Source organism: Nicotiana attenuata, unplaced genomic scaffold (genome assembly GCF_001879085.1).
Source record: "Nicotiana attenuata strain UT unplaced genomic scaffold, NIATTr2, whole genome shotgun sequence".
Lineage (NCBI taxonomy): Eukaryota > Viridiplantae > Streptophyta > Magnoliopsida > Solanales > Solanaceae > Nicotiana > Nicotiana attenuata.
In genome coordinates this window covers 71,511-89,146 of record NW_017670491.1, presented here as the reverse complement: position 1 = coordinate 89,146, position 17,636 = coordinate 71,511, and the positions used below count along the sequence as shown (strand labels likewise).

Here is a 17,636-nt window from a genome sequence, read left to right as displayed (position 1 = left end):
CTGTTTAGTTCTTTTTGTCTGTTCTTCATACCATAAAATGGACCCACAATATTGGTAGAATTGTAGGAGGGCCAAAATTCCAAGTTGTTGTATTATGACCTGCCAAATAGAAATTTCAATATCAATATGAAGTGGCTTTCAAGTCTAATGTTATTGACATGTGTTGCAGATATATTAGGAGTTTGCGAGCTGTCTTTGTAGTCATTTAAGATTTGTATATCAGTAGAAAGTGCAGAGAACCTCTAATGTTAAAGACCTTCATGTTATTGAGTATTGGATTGAAACAGGTCCGATATGAGTGAAATGGATAATGAGGATTTATATAGCCACACCAGCAAGTGTTTTCATGTTCCAAGGACAATTTTTTTAATTGCGAAGAACACTGGACATTCAAACTGAAGTCCGTTGTTGCTATCTTTGAACATGTTATGCACAGATAATAATGTGCCTTTTACCCTTTAACTCCTGCTTTTGTTATGTTTGAAAAATTCGTAACAAACAAAAAATATGTACCTATATTGTACCTAATAATATGTACCTGTATGTTGAAGATTGTTTTGTATAGTTCTACTGCTTTGAGAACACATAATAAGTGATCCTTCATTTGCTTCATCACTGGGTGTAAGATGTCGCAGGTTACATAGGTCTCCTGCAATGTAGTTACAAATATTCTTTAGTATATAAAGTAAGAAGCGAACTGCAAGAGATGTCGCTTTGGAAAAGCAAATATGCGTATAATATTTACATGTACAACAGTACCACAATTTTAGATTCATGGTGAAAGGATCCGGATGGTATTACATTATGTACAAACCAAATAAGAGACAAAATTAGTTCACAGGTTCTACTGGATTGAAGCATCATAAGGTCCTGCTAATCTTACGAACACCACTATTCTAGTTTGCTATATTCACACATCAATTTAAGAGTATAAATAACCACTTTGGCATTATCGTTAAGAGACACTACTAGAAAATGAGTTTATTGGAATGGTTATTGTGCAACGGTTTTGTAACTGTTACAATAGATCATATATTAGAACAGTTTAAACCATCCTAATAGAGTCAAAAGGTTTTTGGAACACTTCTGAAGAACAAACGTTCCAATAGAGTTACCCGTGGGAACGGTTTTATAAAATAAAAGTATATTGGAACGGTTTGCTTTTCCCTCCTTACTTTCCCTCCAATATTTTTATTAGAAAAATAAAAAAATTGACCCCACTAATATTTTAATAACTCTTCAATATTTGACATAGAAGGTTCCGTCACTCTCTCTAAACTCTCTGTCTCAAAATTAAACCTTGAAGACCGTCTCTCTCAGCCTCAACCTAGAACCATCGACCTCACCATCGACGGACTCTGTCGGCCAGCTCCGGTGACGGACGACAACTGCCGGTGATTGACGACCAGTTTCGGCTAACATACGAGCAATCTCCGAGGTAGGCTATCGATTTTTCCCCTGTTTGATGTTTGTATAACTATTCGATTTTCTCTTTCTTTTTTCCCTTATGTTTTATTTAATTTGGCGTTTGGATTTCTTCTCCTTAAGAATAGGAGCGCTTTTGGCCTCAGCTGCATCGTCGTTTTCGACTCCAATGGCGCCGTTGTTGTTGTTGTTGTTTGAAGGTCTTTGCTTCTGCTTTGTTTGTATTACATGATACATTTGTGATTCTAGTTTGCAAAATTGGGGGTTTATTTGTTAGATATTGATTTTCTATTTGAAACCATGAGATTTTCTTTATTCGATGTTTGCTATTGATGTTCGCTTTCTTGGTTATTCAGAAAAATGGTTTCACTGCTCCTTTTCCTTTGGAGGTAAATCTCCAACGCCTTGCTTTCCTATTCTCCCTTCCCATCACAAAGGTAAAATTCTTCTTTTCCTCTTCAGTATTTTTTAATTTGATTTCTGCTTCGTTTCTTTCTCCTATTCGTCAGAGGTAACCCTCTTTCTGATTTTATTAATTTTTTATCTCTCATATTTTGTTTTCTCACTGTATCTCTGTATTGAATTACTGATTATTACTTGACTTTAGTCTTTAAGGTCGACTTCCTCTTCTTTCTCCTCTTTCTGGTTTTGGAAATTGTAATTTTTTTCATGTTTGGTTGGTATTCAATTATCTCTGTATACACTATTCTTGATTTCTGTCCGATTTTTAGTTGTAGTAGCACTGAACTTTGCATCTTTTGGTGCAACGGTCATATATTTGCAAATTGAAGCCTCTATATATGTGCAAATTGTTGCCAATTTCTTAAGTCTGTCTATCAAGACTGTTATTGCAAATTAGCGACGTAGACGTATCTGCGCATTCTCTGAATAGGAGTCTTAGGAATGATAAAGGAATTACCAAATTTGTGTAATTACGCACCAGCTTGTGTATATAGAATTGTGGTCATAGTAAGACTCGCATGACAACTCTATTAAGCCAAAAAATAATTCTTTATCTTTGTTTGACGGGTGCTTTCATCAGTTGCGCACATTGTTTTCACGTATTTAATTAAAATTGTAAGGATAATGTTACTGGTAAATATAACTATGAAGCATAGGTCTAGGGATTGTAAGTGACCTGTGTGAGAACTTTGGATTGGACTGCTTGCCTGCATTTTGCTTCTTTTCTTTCCCATCCCTCCCAAAACGTGCATGTATATAAAATTCATGCTAATGCTTAACGATGAAATTCTATTTCAAGGCTTGCAGTTCTTTTTCTCCATTATGCACATTCACTATGTCAGGTTTTTTTATATTGTCCGTACTCAAAATTAAATACAAGTTCATCGTTTATCAACAAATACCTAGGTGGAATACAATACATTGACTGTGTCAGATTAGCTATTACTCCCACAAAATACAATCTTCATTTAATTGACTGGTTGATAAGGGACTTTCGGTGAAAAAAAATAAACAAATGACACTTTCAACTTCTTCCTTAGGGAGATCACAGAATATAATGCTCTATCAGTATTAGTTTGTTAAGTTTAAATGATAATTTAGCTTCTTTACAGTTTGCAGAGTTTATGCTTGAATTACATGTTTATATATAGCTTCTTTTCTAGTTGCATGCTACAAAGTCAAGTATTGAATACTAATTTAACCAAGACTGCTGTAGATGTTGGAGGTACCTATTATAATACCTTATATTAATGCTGCAGTCGACTTTGTATCCTCTGGACTTGTTATTTATTCTTGTTTTTATGTGATTCTTCTGTAGTCTCATAAGTATTCTATCTTATTTATCTTTGGCAGGTGAATAGCAAAAGAGGAAACTCATAAAAGGAGGTCTATTGTGGAGGTAATAGCCTGATCCTTTAAATCCTATTGTTTTCTTTTATATAAAACCTATTAGAGATAATTTGTTTTTGTATTCTTCATCAGATACTGATAGACATGAGTCAAGAAAGGCCTTCAAAGCCCAAAAGAAAGACTAGTGCAACATACGCAAAACCTGGAACAATGGAATCTTTGGCAAATCAAATAAGGAGTTCGTTTAGCCAAAAATATGGTGTTCCCGCTAGACAATCAAAGAAAGAGCTTTCGAATATTATTGAAGAGAATCTGCCACAATATCCAGGAGTAGTAGCCCATGTACAAACTAGATCAACCACTTCTGCAAAATATGTTGTTCCTGCTAAACAATCAAACAAAGAGCTAGCGTCCGAATATCATTGAAGAGAATTTGCTACTGCCACAATATTCAGGAGTAGCAGCCCATGTACAAACTAGATCAACCACTCCTGCCACACAAGTAATAGATGAACAAGTGGAGGAACAAGTTCAGTTGGATTCTACAACTCCTACCGTAGATGAACAATGTGAAGAACAAGGTAAGAACTTTATTTACATCCTATTGCAGTCATAAATAACGTATCAACAATACTGATTTGGTATTTTTTTTGGTTCATATAATTGTAGGCCCTTCTATTCAACCAAGAAAAAGAGGTAGAACAAAGATGAAAAATGTACATGGATGCCAAGAGCGTAGAGTGATTTTACGTTACTACTTAAATCAACCTGTTGGTCCTAGTGATAAAGTTGTGGTAGAGTTTGGAAGCTTCCTCGGCACATTGGCAAGGAATGCGACTCTATGTCCTCTTGATATTTTGGATTAGAGGAAGATGGGCACAAAAGAGGATACATGGGAATATACCAAGGTCTGAACTTCTTATTTTCAATTTTTGGTTGAAAATCTCATATCTTCTGCACTAACAGATTTGACATCAATTGTAGGATAAATATGATATTCCTGAAGTTGGAAAAAAATTTACATTGGAATCAGTGCAAGCTACCTGGAGAAAGCACAAGAGTAGATTGAAAAAAGATCATTTTGATGCCTATCACAATGATGAAACTCGATTGCCAAATATCCCTGAAGATGTTCCAGCTTCTCAGTTTAAGGAACTCCTTAGGTATTGGAACTCAGAGAAACTCCAGGTATGTGTACTTCTTTCTACTTCTTCGTCTTCTTCTTCTTGAACTTCTTCTTAAAGTTCTTTTCTTTCTTCTTGAACTTCTTCTTAAAGTTCCTAGGGATGTTTCCTCCTCCTTTCTCTGCTTAACTGCTGCTGGTTTTTCGCGCCCAAACGTCACCTTTGTTCTGTTTTCTATTGAAGTAGATCCACTGGAATAGGTTGTGACATCTAGGAATTCCATGTTAGCGAAATTGATGGTTAGGAGCAGTTTTCTAAGTGTTTCCCACTGATGATATGTATCTATTAAGTTATTATTTTCTGGGGGTGAACTGGGGTGGAAAAGGCACTATTCATTACTAACTAGTAAAGGGCTGCAAGATGAACTGGGGTGGAAAAGGCACAATTTCTCAGTTGAAAAAGCTACCTAAATGCATAACCATAGGGCCTTGAGCTTACTAATCCCAAAAGCTGGTGTACATATCAGAAAGGTGTACATATCAGAAAGGTGAAAAAGCTAGAAGTATGCATATATCACCGTAACAACCCGGCCGGTCGTTTTTGGAATTTACGCCCCGATCCCCTATTAACTACTTTCCCCAAGTTTATTTTTGCTATTTTAATTTGCCGGGAGGTTCGGTTTTGAGTTTCGGAGAGTTATGGGACACTTAGTCCCTAAATGAGAGCTTAAGTGTTGGAAAACTGACCATAGTCAAAACAGTGTGAAGACGGACTCGGAACGGAAATCCGATGGTTCTGTTAGCTTCGTTAGGTGATTTTGGGGTTGGGAGCGTGCTCGGAATGTGTTTTGGAGGTCCGTAGCTAATTTAGGCTTGAAATGCGAAAGTTGGAATTTTGAAGTTTCCGTTCCGATAGTGAGATTTTGATCCGAGGGTCGGAATGAAATTCCGGAAGTTGCAGTAGCTCCGTCATGTCATTTGGGATGTGTGTGCAAAATTTCAGGTCATTCGGACGTGTTTTGGTTAGGTTTTTGATCGAAAGCGTATTTTGAGGGAATTTGAAGTTCTTAGGCTTAAATCCTTGATTAATTCGAGTTTCCGACGTTGTATTAGGTGGTTTAAGGATTGGTACAAGTTTGAATGATGTTATGGGATATGTCCGTAGGTTTGGTTGAGCTTTCGGGGGCCTCGGGTGTGTTTCGGATGCTCAACGGGGCATTTTGAGTTGTTTAAAATTTGCAGATTTTGCTTAAGCTGTTACAGACCTGTTTTCTTCTTCGCGATCGCGTCCTCCTGCACGTGTTCGCGTAGAGTAAATTTTGGAGGAGGACCAGTTACCTCTTCGCATTCTTGTTCAGTACTCCCGCGTTCGCGAAGCTTTACCATTTTCTATCTTCGCGTTCGCGTCTAAGCCCTCGCGTTCGTATAGTGTTATTTGGCACTGAGGGTTGTGCCTATTTCCTTCATCGCGTTCGCATGCACTAGCTCGCGTTCGCGTAGCTTTGCCAGTCCCAGCCTTCGCGTTCGCGTGCTTTTCCACACGTTGGTGTAGAGCAATTCGAGTAGCCTTCATTTTTCTTCTTCGCGAACGCGAGACCTCCTATGCGTTCGCGATGTATTAAGTACCTGGGCAATATAAACATTTCAAAATGAGGGTTTAATCATTTTTACCAAAAACTCAAGCTTGAGAGCTCGGATTTGAGAGAAATTTCGAGGGTTTTTTAGAGACATTGATTGGGTAACGATTCTAAACTCCTTTTTGCTTGTAACCCACTAATCTAAGCGTAAATTCCTCCTTTAATTTCAGACTTTGAATGAAAAATTGATAAAACTTCATAGACCGAATTATTGAGTTTTGAGTGGGTTTTTGGCATCCGATTTGAGAGATTTTTATATGGTGAGACTCGTGAGAGTACGAGGGTTCTGAAAATGTTAATATCACCCGATTCCGAGACATTGGCCTGAGAGGCCTTTTGGTCATTTTACCTAATTTCGCGTCTTAGCTTTGAATTAAATCGTAGAATCTGTTGCTTGAGATGTTATTTACGATATGTAATTGAATTGAATAAATTTGGGCCATTTGGAGTTGGATACTCGTGGCAAACGTGTGGTTTCGAGTTGATTTTGGAGCCGGTTCGAGGTAAGTGGCTTGTCTAACCTTGTGTGGGGGACTTTTCCCCTTAGGATTGATATTGTGGTAATTGAAATGCCTCGTGCGTGAGGTGACGAGCGCACACTTGTGCTAATTGTTGGAAATCCGATTTTTCTTTAATAATAGCCTTGTATTGTGTTCCTCCTTTCCTTGCTTACTGTAACACCCCGTAAATTCGACTTAGGTATGAATGAGTTAAAGGAGTAGTAAGGTTATATTTTGGACATGTGAAGTCCCATCGGGATGATTATGGGTAAAATAGTTCAAAATTTAGATGGAAAGTGAGGTGCATAAGATTTGACAAAATCGACTAAGTTTGCAGAAGGTCTGTCTTCCATCAAGTTTTAGTGAAAATGTGTAAGTAATTGGGGAAAACTCAAAGCATGAAAGTTGTAGTCCTTTGAAATAGCTTTCCAACGATATATTATAGAGCCTGAACGGATCTCTGTGCAAAAAGTTATGTGCATTTTCAGAACAGTACGCGTATGCGCGCCCGGTAGCGCGAACAAGCCTCCAGGTGCGCGATCGCGCTAGTGGGAGGCAGTGTTACTGCCGTTTAGCGCGAACGCTAGCGCGAACAAGCCTCCAGGTGCGCGAACGCGCTAGTGGGGGGTCGTTTTAAAGCTATATTTCGTCCCCCACAGCCCCAAAACATAAAAACTTGCTCTAGAAAGGGGAACTCTCAAAAACCTAACTCCTTAAGGGTCCTTCCACCATACAAGGTAAGTTCTAATGGTGATTCTAAGTTAATTTTCAAATTCCCAACATCTTATTAACATGGGAAAACCCTCCATATCATTAGATATTCGATTGGGACATCGTTGTTGAGAGAAGAAACCCTAGAACTCGAATTCAAGGAGATTGAACGTCAAAAAGGTAATATCTTCACCCTCTAATTGATTCCAGCATTGGTTTGAATAAACCTTAGTGCATGAGATATGAGTTGATGGTTTTGATAGAAAAGCATGAAAGATTATAGGGTTGGGGTGTTGAGTGTTGATTATTGGTTAAGAGTGTTGTTTACCTTATGGGTGATGAAGAATAATGTTTATTATAATCATTTGAGACTTTAGAATTTATCTAGGATCAAGGGAATGGCTTGTTGGGTGTAGAAACACCATTAATAAGGATCATGAAGCTTTATGTCACCAAGTGTTTGAGAAAATGTTTAAGTGACTAAAACATGAGAATTTATGCTAATATGGAATCCCTTTGACTTGTATTGATATAGATTAAAGTTGAAAGGGTTGGCGAAGGTTGTATTACACTCAAGAGCAGGAAGTTAAGGTATGTGAGGCTAACTCTCTATGTTTGGGAATTTTAATGATTCTCCCTACACTACGTTTCTTTTACGACGTCACTAATTGCCTCAGAAATATAGTTAAGCCTAGTTCCTTGAATATTTGTAGAACTTCTATTCTCTAGCTTCATACTCGTTCATGACTTCCATTCTGAACGTTGTGAGCTCAGTGCGTATTCAATATAGACTTGGGTTTGATGCCCCCGAGTCTTAGTATAGATTACTCAGTATGCCATAAACAGTTGAAGTTTTAGTGTTCATAATCAGTTCAAGAATACATGTCTCGGTCTAGTCCCAGCCAGTATTCCAGTATTATGTAACTCAGTGTGACCCAGTATTCCAGTATTATGTAACTCAGTGTGATCTAGTATTTCAGTATTATGTAACTCAGTGTGATTCAGTATTTCATTATCATGGATTGCAATTTGATTCTCAGTTCCTGAATGTTGAACACCTGTATTTGGGCCTGAGGCCGCAGTTTATGCATTATGCATCTTTGGGCCTGAGGCCGCAGTTTATGCTTTATGCATCTTTGGGCCTGAGGCCGCAGTTTATGCTTTATGCATCTTTGGGCCTGATGCCGCAGTTTATGTTTTTTGCATTTTGGACCTGAGGTCGCAGTTATGTATACGTATACTTGGGCCTGAGGCCGTAGCTTGTGCACATATATATTGGGCCCGAGGCTGTAGCTTATTCATATAAACAGGTTGTTCATCATTCAGAAGAGGGAGTATTCATATCCTTACTTCCTTTATTCAATTCAGTTATCAGTTATCAGTTATCTTTTCAGTTATCAGTTCAGTTATCAGTTATCAGTTATCTTTTCAGTTATCAGTTCAGTTATCAGTTATCAGTTATCAGTTATCTTTTCAGTTATCAGTTCAGTTACCCGTTCTCACTTCAATTTCAGTTTCAATAGTCATCATTTCAGTTATCAGCTTAGTTTCAGTTTCAGCATTTATAATTCTTTCTTTCAGTTGCTTTACATACTAGTACAATTCAACTGTACTGACGTCCCTTTTGCCCGGGGCCTGCATCTCACGATGCAGGTAATGACTTACAGGTTGAAGATTCAGAGCGCTAGGATTCTCGTACCAGCTGTTTGGTGATCCCCAGTTCTTTCGGGGCATTATCATTACTTTACAGTCTTTCAGTATTTACAGACAGTCAGTGTTTTCAGTACTTCATTAGAGGCTTCATAGACTAGAGTAACAGTTAGACAGAGTCTCAGGCTTTTCATGTTAAGCCATATTGGCTACAAATATATTTCAGAATTGCATTAGTATTTCCGCACTTTGATTTATATCATCCAAACTTTCAGTATATCAGCATGTGTTAGATTATCTTCCGCATTCAGTATGTTATGATACCACATGTTGATTCAGCCAGCCAGTTGGTTCGCTCGGTCACATGTAGTCAGGCACCGAGTGTCGTATTACGTCCAGGCCCAGGTTCGGGGCGTGATAAAGCTTGGTATCAGAGCACTAGGTTCAAGTGTCCTAGGGAGTCTATGAAGCCGTGTCCAGTGGAGTTTCCTTTATATGTGTGTGCCGGCCACTCATATAAATGGTTAACTACCAAGACATTCAGGATTGTCTCACTTCTTTCTACTCTAGATCGTGCCATGAAACTTAGAGCAATAGGTAATCTTCTTTTCCTATCGAATTCTAAACGTATTATATGCCCAAGCGACGCGCATGAGAAACCTAAGGTCCTAGAGAGGATAATTGCCCATTGGGGTATAATTATGGAGTACGGCTTGGTAAATATGAGACTTGAGAGGATGTTAAAAGTGGGATGCAATGGATACTAGCACACATTAGAGCATAACCTTATCAGAAAGTACAAAAGCAGTTATGATGTCTTATGGTTATCAGTTTACCTCAATTACCAGTTATACAATCTTTCAGTTAGCAAGTTTATGGTTATTCAGGATGCCAGTTATCAGTTATTCAGTTACCAGATCTCCAATTTTCAGTGTATTAAAATTTCTGGTAACTTGTGAGTATACAGTGATGCATAGGGGTTCTCAAAGAAAAGGTAAGTAACAGTGACTATAGCGAAACCTTCGCATATTTTAGGTCAGGATTAAACCCGAGAATCGCCGGATGGTACAGTAAGTGATTTATCGTATACTCTGAAGGATAAGTTTGTGAATGGTAGTCGTATGTGTTTTACCTCAAAGAACAATTTCTTTTAATTTTTGGAAATGGAGTCACAAGTTGTATGATGATAGTTCAGATGTCAGACCCTAAAATTAGTCAGTATAGTTTTGGACAGAAAAGAGCCTACAGGAAATATAGCTAAGAATAATATGATGTACGAAATGAGAACCAAGAGCAGGCAACATTGAATTTTAGGGAGTGATTTTATGTTGTTTAGATTTATTCAAATCAGACCTAGAAAGTACCATGTTAGTGAATTTATATACGAAGTGGCTATTATTGTGAGATAAAAGATATGACAGTTACCCTTGATATGACTATGTGTTTAGGTTGGAGGTTTATAGTCTGAAGTGATTTTGAAGTGCATAGAAAGCTTGGGGTTAGAAATTCCAATTTTGTTAAGACAAATGAACTTTCCCTAAGTGCGATTCATGTGCATAGTTCAAAAAGAATGATAGCGTGCGACAAAAGAATATGATCAGATGGTGAGGGAAGTTAGGAGTAACCTTATGCTTCACTTTAGTTATTCAAAGCAGGAGAAGAAAATATGATGCTAGCAGATGGTTAGTGAAAGGATAGTAAGTAAGTTTTGAGTAGATACAGTGAATTAGCAATTTTAGCAGAGCTAGTAGAGGTAAGATTTGATCCACTTAGCCAGGTTATCTCTAGTGTGTGGATGGCAGTTTGAAATACCGAATGTATGTGTTAGAACCCAAAGAGTGTAAGTTAAACCCGAAGTACAGCGATAGTGGAAAAAAAATCAGCAGTAAGAGAGCCAACTACAGAAGAATAGCCTTTAGGAATTATCGAAATGGGGTTTCCCCAAGTTTGACAGTGTGAGCAAAGTTAAATTATTAAGAGTGTGTATGATAGTTGTGAATACATTAGCTTTCCGTTATGTGAATAATTTAGTTTTTCCTAGTAAGAAAGATCTCTCAGAAGTAAGTTGGAAGATGAGTCGTCATTGACGTAGAGTGCAAAGAATTGCAGAAAATAAGGAGAGTTATTTGGATCCAACAAAAAGAGAAGGATCCACATGTATAAGACCTTTGGTCTAAGGGGGTGATGTGAAAACCATCAGTAGTGCAGTTAGTGATCTGAAAACTCGAATAGTAGCAGGGGATATGGAAAAGAAAATCAGTTCGGTAATGAGGGAAAATTGTATAATTACCACAAGGATTATGTCTAGCATGTGTAAGAAAAACAAAGTGAGTAGAATGATCACCGAGTTTAGTTATTGATGATAAAGTGATCACAGAAAGCTATAAAATCATGCCCAGTTATGTATCACGAGGGTAGTGCCATTGCACGAGACTCTAGTCTTCGGAGTACTGGTTAAAGACTTAGCTCAAAACAATTCTATAAGTGCTTTCAGGAAATTCTTAAAAAGATAAAGTGTGGGAAGTATAACTCATGATTGAGGTGGATAAGAGAACTCTGGTAAAAGAAGTTCACCAGCCAAGATAGGAGTTCGACTTCGGACTCTAAAGATGACGGAGTTGTTGTCTAGAACAGGACTTCTTCCCCCTTAGTAGCCGTTGAGAAGGAGAAACAATTTGATGATCCCTACGTGTTGCAATTGAAAGAGGAGATTCACAAGTATAAGACGATGGCTTTTGAATAAGGGGGAGATGACGGGACTTTGAGGTACTAGGACAGATTGTGTGTCCCAGTAGATGGACTTAAAGAGGGAAGATCATGTTAGAAGCCCATAATTCTAGGTATTCTTTCCATCCAGTTTCCCAAATATGCATCATGACCAAGAGATTTATTGGTTGTACGACATGAAAAAGAACGTCGTAAACTTTATGGCCAGGCAGAGCATTTTATTTAAACAGTTGAGGATATGTCCTTGATGTTAAGAGTAATTGGGATGATCACATACCTCTCATTGACCTTGCTAATAATAACACCTACCATTCTAGTATCAAGATAGCACTGCGAGAAACTCTGTATGGGAGAAGGTGTAGATCGCCAATTGGTTGGTTCAAGTTGGTGATTGGGTGTTTCTGAAAGTTTCGCCTACGAAAGGCGTTATGAGATTTGGGAAGAAGGAAAAGCTCGGTTCCCAAATATATCACGTCGTATATGATCCTACAAAAAAATCGGTCAAATAGCTTATGAGTTGGAGTTGCCACCAGAATTAGCCGTGGTACAACCAGTATTTCACGTATCATGTTATAACATTCAAGTTTCCAGTACTCAGATACTCATGTCAGTTCAGTACTCAGATACTCATGTCAGTTCAGTACTCAGATACTCATGTCAGTTCACTACTCAGATACTCATGTCAGTTCAATACTCAGATACTCATGTCAGTTCAGCACTCAGATACTCATGTCAGTTCAGTACTCAGATACTAATGTCAGCTCAATACTCAGCTACTCATGTTAGTTCAATGCTTAGACATTCACGCCAGCTTAGTACTAAGATTACTCAAAAATTCATGCCAGTTCAATATTCATATATCCATGTTAGTTCAGTATTCACGTATCCATGGCAGACCAATATTCAGTCAATACAGTAGTCATTCAGTTCAATATCACAATAGTTCAGTAATTATGTATTCATTCAGTTTAGTATACAAGTGTTAATGAAAGTTCATGTTTGCACCAGACTCGTTTAAGGTCCGGAGTTAGCAGAAGTTACAGTCAAGACAATCATTCGAGGACGAATGATCCCAAGGGAGAGATAATGTAACACCCCGTAAATTCGACTTAGGTATGAATGAGTTAAAGGGGTAGTAAGGTTATATTTTGGACATGTGAAGTCCCATCGGGATGATTATGGGTAAAATAGTTGTTTCAAAATTAAGATGGAAAGTGAGGTGCATAAGATTTGACAAAATCGACTAAGTTTGCAGAAGGTCTATCTTCCATCAAGTTTTAGTGAAATATGCAAGGAATTGGGGAAAATGCAAAGCATGAAAGTTGTAGGCCATTGAAATAGCTTTCCAACGATATATTATGAAGCCCGAATAGATCTCTGTACAAAAAGTTATGTGCATTTTCAGAACAGTACGCGTATGCGGGCCCGGTAGCGCGAACACTAGCGCGAACAAGCCTCCAGGTGCGCGATCGCACTAGTGGGAGGCAGTGTTACTGCCGTTTAGCGCGAACAAGCCTCCAGGTGCGCGAACCCGCTAGTGGGGGGTTGTTTTAAAGCTATATTTCGTCCCCCACAGCCCCAAAACATAAAAACTTGCTCTAGAAAGGGGAACTCTCAAAAACCTAACTCCTTAAGGGTCCTTCCACCATCCAAGGTAAGTTCTAATGGTGATTCTAAGTTAATTTCAATTTCCCAACATCTTATTAACATGGGCAAACCCTCCATATCATTAGATATTCGATTGGGACATCGTTGTTGAGAGAAGGAACCCTAGAACTCGAATTCAAGGAGATTGAACGTCAAAAAGGTAACCCTCTAATTGATTCCAGCATTGGTTTGATGATTATAAACCTTAGTGCATGAGATATGAGTTGATGGTTTTGATAGAAAAGCATGAAAGATTATAGGGTTGGGGTGTTGAGTGTTGATTATTGGTTAAGAGTGTTGTTTACCTTATGGGTGATGAAGAATAATGTTTATTATAATCATTTGAGACTTTAGAATTTATCTAGGATCAAGGGAATGGCTTGTTGGGTGTAGAAACACCATTAATAAGGATCATGAAGCTTTATGTCACCAAGTGTTTGAGAAAATGTTTAAGTGACTAAAACATGAGAATTTATGCTAATATGGAATCCCTTTGACTTGTATTGATATAGATTAAAGTTGAAAGGGTTGGCGAAGGTTGTATTACACTCAAGAGCAGGAAGTTAAGGTATGTGAGGCTAACTCTCTATGTTTGGGAATTTTAATGATTCTCCCTACACTACGTTTCTTTTACAACGTCACTAATTGCCTCAGAAATATAGTTAAGCCTAGTTCCTTGAATATTTGTAGAACTTCTATTCTCTAGCTTAGAGAAGCATGTCTACTTGACTAAATTGCTTTATCTGTCTTAACTGCCTTAATTGTACTACGTGAACCATGCTAGGTTAGGATTACCTGCTTCACTTTGATATGAAATTGATTGGGTTGAATTTTGTTGTTGCTGTGTATTTACTTTGGGACTACGGAACGACATTCCGGGAGATCCCTCTGCACTTTATGAGTTGGACTACGGGACTGCACCCAGGAGATCCACTGGACATGATACTTATATTTGGGGACTACAGGACGGTATCCTGGGAGATCCCCGGTTGTTATCTCGGAGTTGAGTTATGTTCTATTACTGTGTTTTGCTTACCTTTGCAATAGTTGTTGTTGTCCTTTATATATGTGTTATTTAAATACACTGTCATTTCACACTATTAAACCTATATCTTATTTAACCTCAGTAGGGCCCTGACCTTCCTCGTCACTACCCAACCGAGGTTAGGCTTGGCACTTACTGAGTACCGATATGGTGTACTCATGCCCTTTCTACGCATGTTTTTCATGTGCAGATCTAGGTACTTCTACCCAGGCGTATCACCCTTGAGGCAGGGAGCATTTCGGAGACTTCGAGGTACATCTGCCGCGTCCGCAGACCGAAGAGTCTCCTTCTTTACTCTATCTGTAGTGTTAGCCCTTCTATCGTACTATTGATGTAGACATTTCTGGGGATTAGAGCACTTTACTGTATTCCTCTTAGCTTGTGTTCCCGTGAGTTTTCGGGTTTTGGGATAGTAATGTAGGATGTTATGATGTGGAGTTGTAAATGCCGAGCAGTATTTTATATACTGTTTCTCCTTTAATTTTTTCAGTTTTGACTATTATTCCGCAAATTAGTTATGTTTTCCGCATTGTTAGGCTTACCTAGTTGTATAGACTAGGCGCCATCACGACATGTTCACGGTGGCTGAACTGGGGTCGTGACAAGTTGGTATCAGAGCTCTAGGTTCATAGGAGTCACGGAACACAGGCCAGTTTATTAGAGTCTCGCTGATCGGTACGGAGATGTCTGTACTTATCTATGAGAGGCTATGTAACTGTTAGGAAAAATTCCACTTCATTTGATTTCCTTGTCGTGCAAGATTTTGATGTCACAACTAAACTTCTGTCTTTCTATTCTCTCACAGATGGTGAGGACACGCACTACCCGAGAGGATCAGGCACCCGTGCCCCCTACTGCAGCTGTTAGAGGCCGGGGCCAGGGTAGAGGCCGAGGACGCGCTCGTGGTGCAGCTAGAGCACCCGCGCGAGCTGCCATTGAGGCACCACCAGCAGTACCAGCCGGAGTCCAAACACCCGATACGTCTGCCGCTACTACTCCAGCACTCCAGGAGACTTTGGCACAGTTTATGAGTATGTACACCACTCTGGCTCAGGCAGGGTTGCTTCCCCTTGCTGCAGCCACATCCCAGGCCGGGGAGGAGTACAGACTCCCGCCGCCCGCACTCCTGAGCAGCAAGTGCATGTTGAACAGGCCCTAGAGGTTATACCTGCACCGCCTGCAGTACCAGTTCAGCCCGAGGATAGGGCCGCGACTTCAGAGGATGAGCAGCGGAGACTTGAGAGGTTCAAGAAATATGATCCTCCGGTATTCAGTGGGTTAGCATCAGAGGATGCCTTGGATTTCTGGAGGAGTGCTACCGTATTCTCCGCACTATGGGCATATCAGGATCGAGCGGGGTTTCCTTCACTACTTTTCAGCTTCGAGGAGCCGCCTATCAGTGGTGGCGTGCTTATGAGTTAGACAGTCCGGACGAGGCAGCTTCCCTGACTTGGGCTCGATTTTCAGACATGTTCACGAGGGAGTATGTTCCCCAGAGTCTTAAGGACGCCTGGCGCACGGAGTTTGAGCGGTTGCGCCAGGGTACTATGACTGTCTCGGAGTATGTTGTCCGCTACATTGACTTGGCTAGACATGCCCCAACTTTGGTTTCCACGGTCCGCGAGAAGGTTCGCCGGTTCATTGAGGGGTTTATTCCCAACATCAGATCTAGCATGGCTCGTGATTTAGGGACGGATGTGTCTTATCAGCAAGCGGTGAGCATTGCTAGGAAGATTGAGGGTGTGTATGCTAGGGATAGGGAGGAGAGGGAGGCCAAGAGGTCTCGAGAGTCTGGCCATTTTTCTGGTGCCCGTGCCCCAGCTGCAGGTCATCATGGTAGGGGTCATATGGGTCGCCCCGTTCATTCAGCTCTTCCAGCAGCCAGTGATATTCCAGCTCCACCTAGGCCTCAGGAGCCTTATTATGCACCTCCAGTCTCTAGTGCGCCTCCTGCACGGGGTGCTTCCAGCGGACAACCCAGCAGACCTGGCCCGAGCCAGTCACATCCGCCACGTCCTCCCAGGGCTTGTTTTGAGTGTGGTGACACACGCCACATGGTGAGAGATTGCCCCAGACTCAGGAGGGGTGCACCTTCGCAGACCCCTCAGCCACAACAGGCCTCACAGAGCTCTCAGGCTATGGTTCCAGCACCAGCTGCCACTCCACCGGCACAGCCAGCCAGAGGTGGAGGTCGGGGAGGTAGATGTCGCCCTCGAGGGGGAGGCCAGTCCAGATATTACGCTTTTCCAGGCCGTACTGAGGCTGCCGCCTCCGATTCTGTCATCACAGGTACTATCTTGGTTTGTCACAGAGAGGCATCGGTTCTATTCGATCCAGGCTCCACTTACTCTTATGTGTCTTCTTATTTTGCTCCGTATTTGGGGGTACCTCGGGATTCTTTGAGTTTCCCAGTTTATGTTTCTACTTCTGTGGGAGATTCTCTTGTTGTGGACCGCGTTTACTGGTCATGTTTGGTTATTCTTGGCGGTTTTGGGACCAGGGCTAACTTATTATTACTCAGCATGGTTGATTTTGATATTATTTTGGGCATGGACTGGTTGTCGCCCCATTATGCTATTCTTGATTGTCACGCCAAAACCGTGATGCTGGCCATGCTAGGTGTACCGCGTATTGAGTGGAGGGGTGCCTTATGTCAAACTCCCAGTAGAGTTATTTCTTTCCTTAAGGCTCAGCGTATGGTTGAGAAAGGTTGTGATGCGTACTTAGCTTATGTAAGAGATGTCAGTATGGATACTCCTTCTGTTGATTCAGTCCCAGTAGTACATGATTTCCCCGATGTGTTTCCGGCTGACCTTCCGGGCATGCCACCTAATAGGGACATGGATTTTGGCATTGATCTTTGGCCAGGCACTCAGCCCATCTCTATCCCTCCGTACCGTATGGCTCCTCCTGAGTTGAAAGAGTCGAAGGAGCAATTGCAGGAATTACTTGATAAAGGTTTTATACGGCCCAGTGTATCGCCTTGGGGTGCTCCTGTGTTATTTGTGAAGAAGAAGGATGGTTCTATGCGCATGTGTATTGATTATCGCCAGTTCAACAAGGTTACAGTGAAGAACCGTTATCCTTTACCTCGTATTGATGATCTGTTTGACCAGCTTCAGGGCGCACGAGTGTTTTCTAAGATTGATTTGCGCTCAGGTTACCATCAGTTGAAGATTCGGGAGCCAGATATCCCGAAGACTCCCTTCGGGACTCGGTATGGTCATTACGAGTTCCTTGTTATGTCTTTTGGGCTGACCAATGCCCCAGCAGCCTTCATGCATCTGATGCACAGTGTATTCCGGCCATATCTTGACTCTTTTGTCATTGTCTTTATTGATGATATTCTGGTGTATTCC

At 40.4% G+C, this 17,636-nt stretch overlaps 1 long non-coding RNA gene across 6 annotated transcripts in view; it reads left to right on the top strand.

Moving 5' to 3' along the window:
• Positions 1–1,268: 1,268 nt before the first annotated feature.
• Positions 1,269–17,636, top strand: part of LOC109240171 — a 30,193-nt gene continuing 13,825 nt past the window's right edge. Inside the window, exons 1-7 of one of the 6 annotated variants that reach the window (XR_002070015.1) lie at positions 1,269–1,438; positions 1,554–1,625; positions 1,782–1,862; positions 3,241–3,286; positions 3,370–3,818; positions 3,907–4,145; positions 4,222–4,425. This is a non-coding gene — a long non-coding RNA (uncharacterized LOC109240171). Of the gene's footprint in view, positions 1,439–1,548; positions 1,626–1,781; positions 1,863–3,240; positions 3,287–3,369; positions 3,819–3,906; positions 4,146–4,221; positions 4,426–17,636 lie in introns of all 6 variants that reach the window. The other 5 variants (XR_002070017.1, XR_002070014.1, XR_002070018.1 and 2 more) reach the window with 5 other exon arrangements.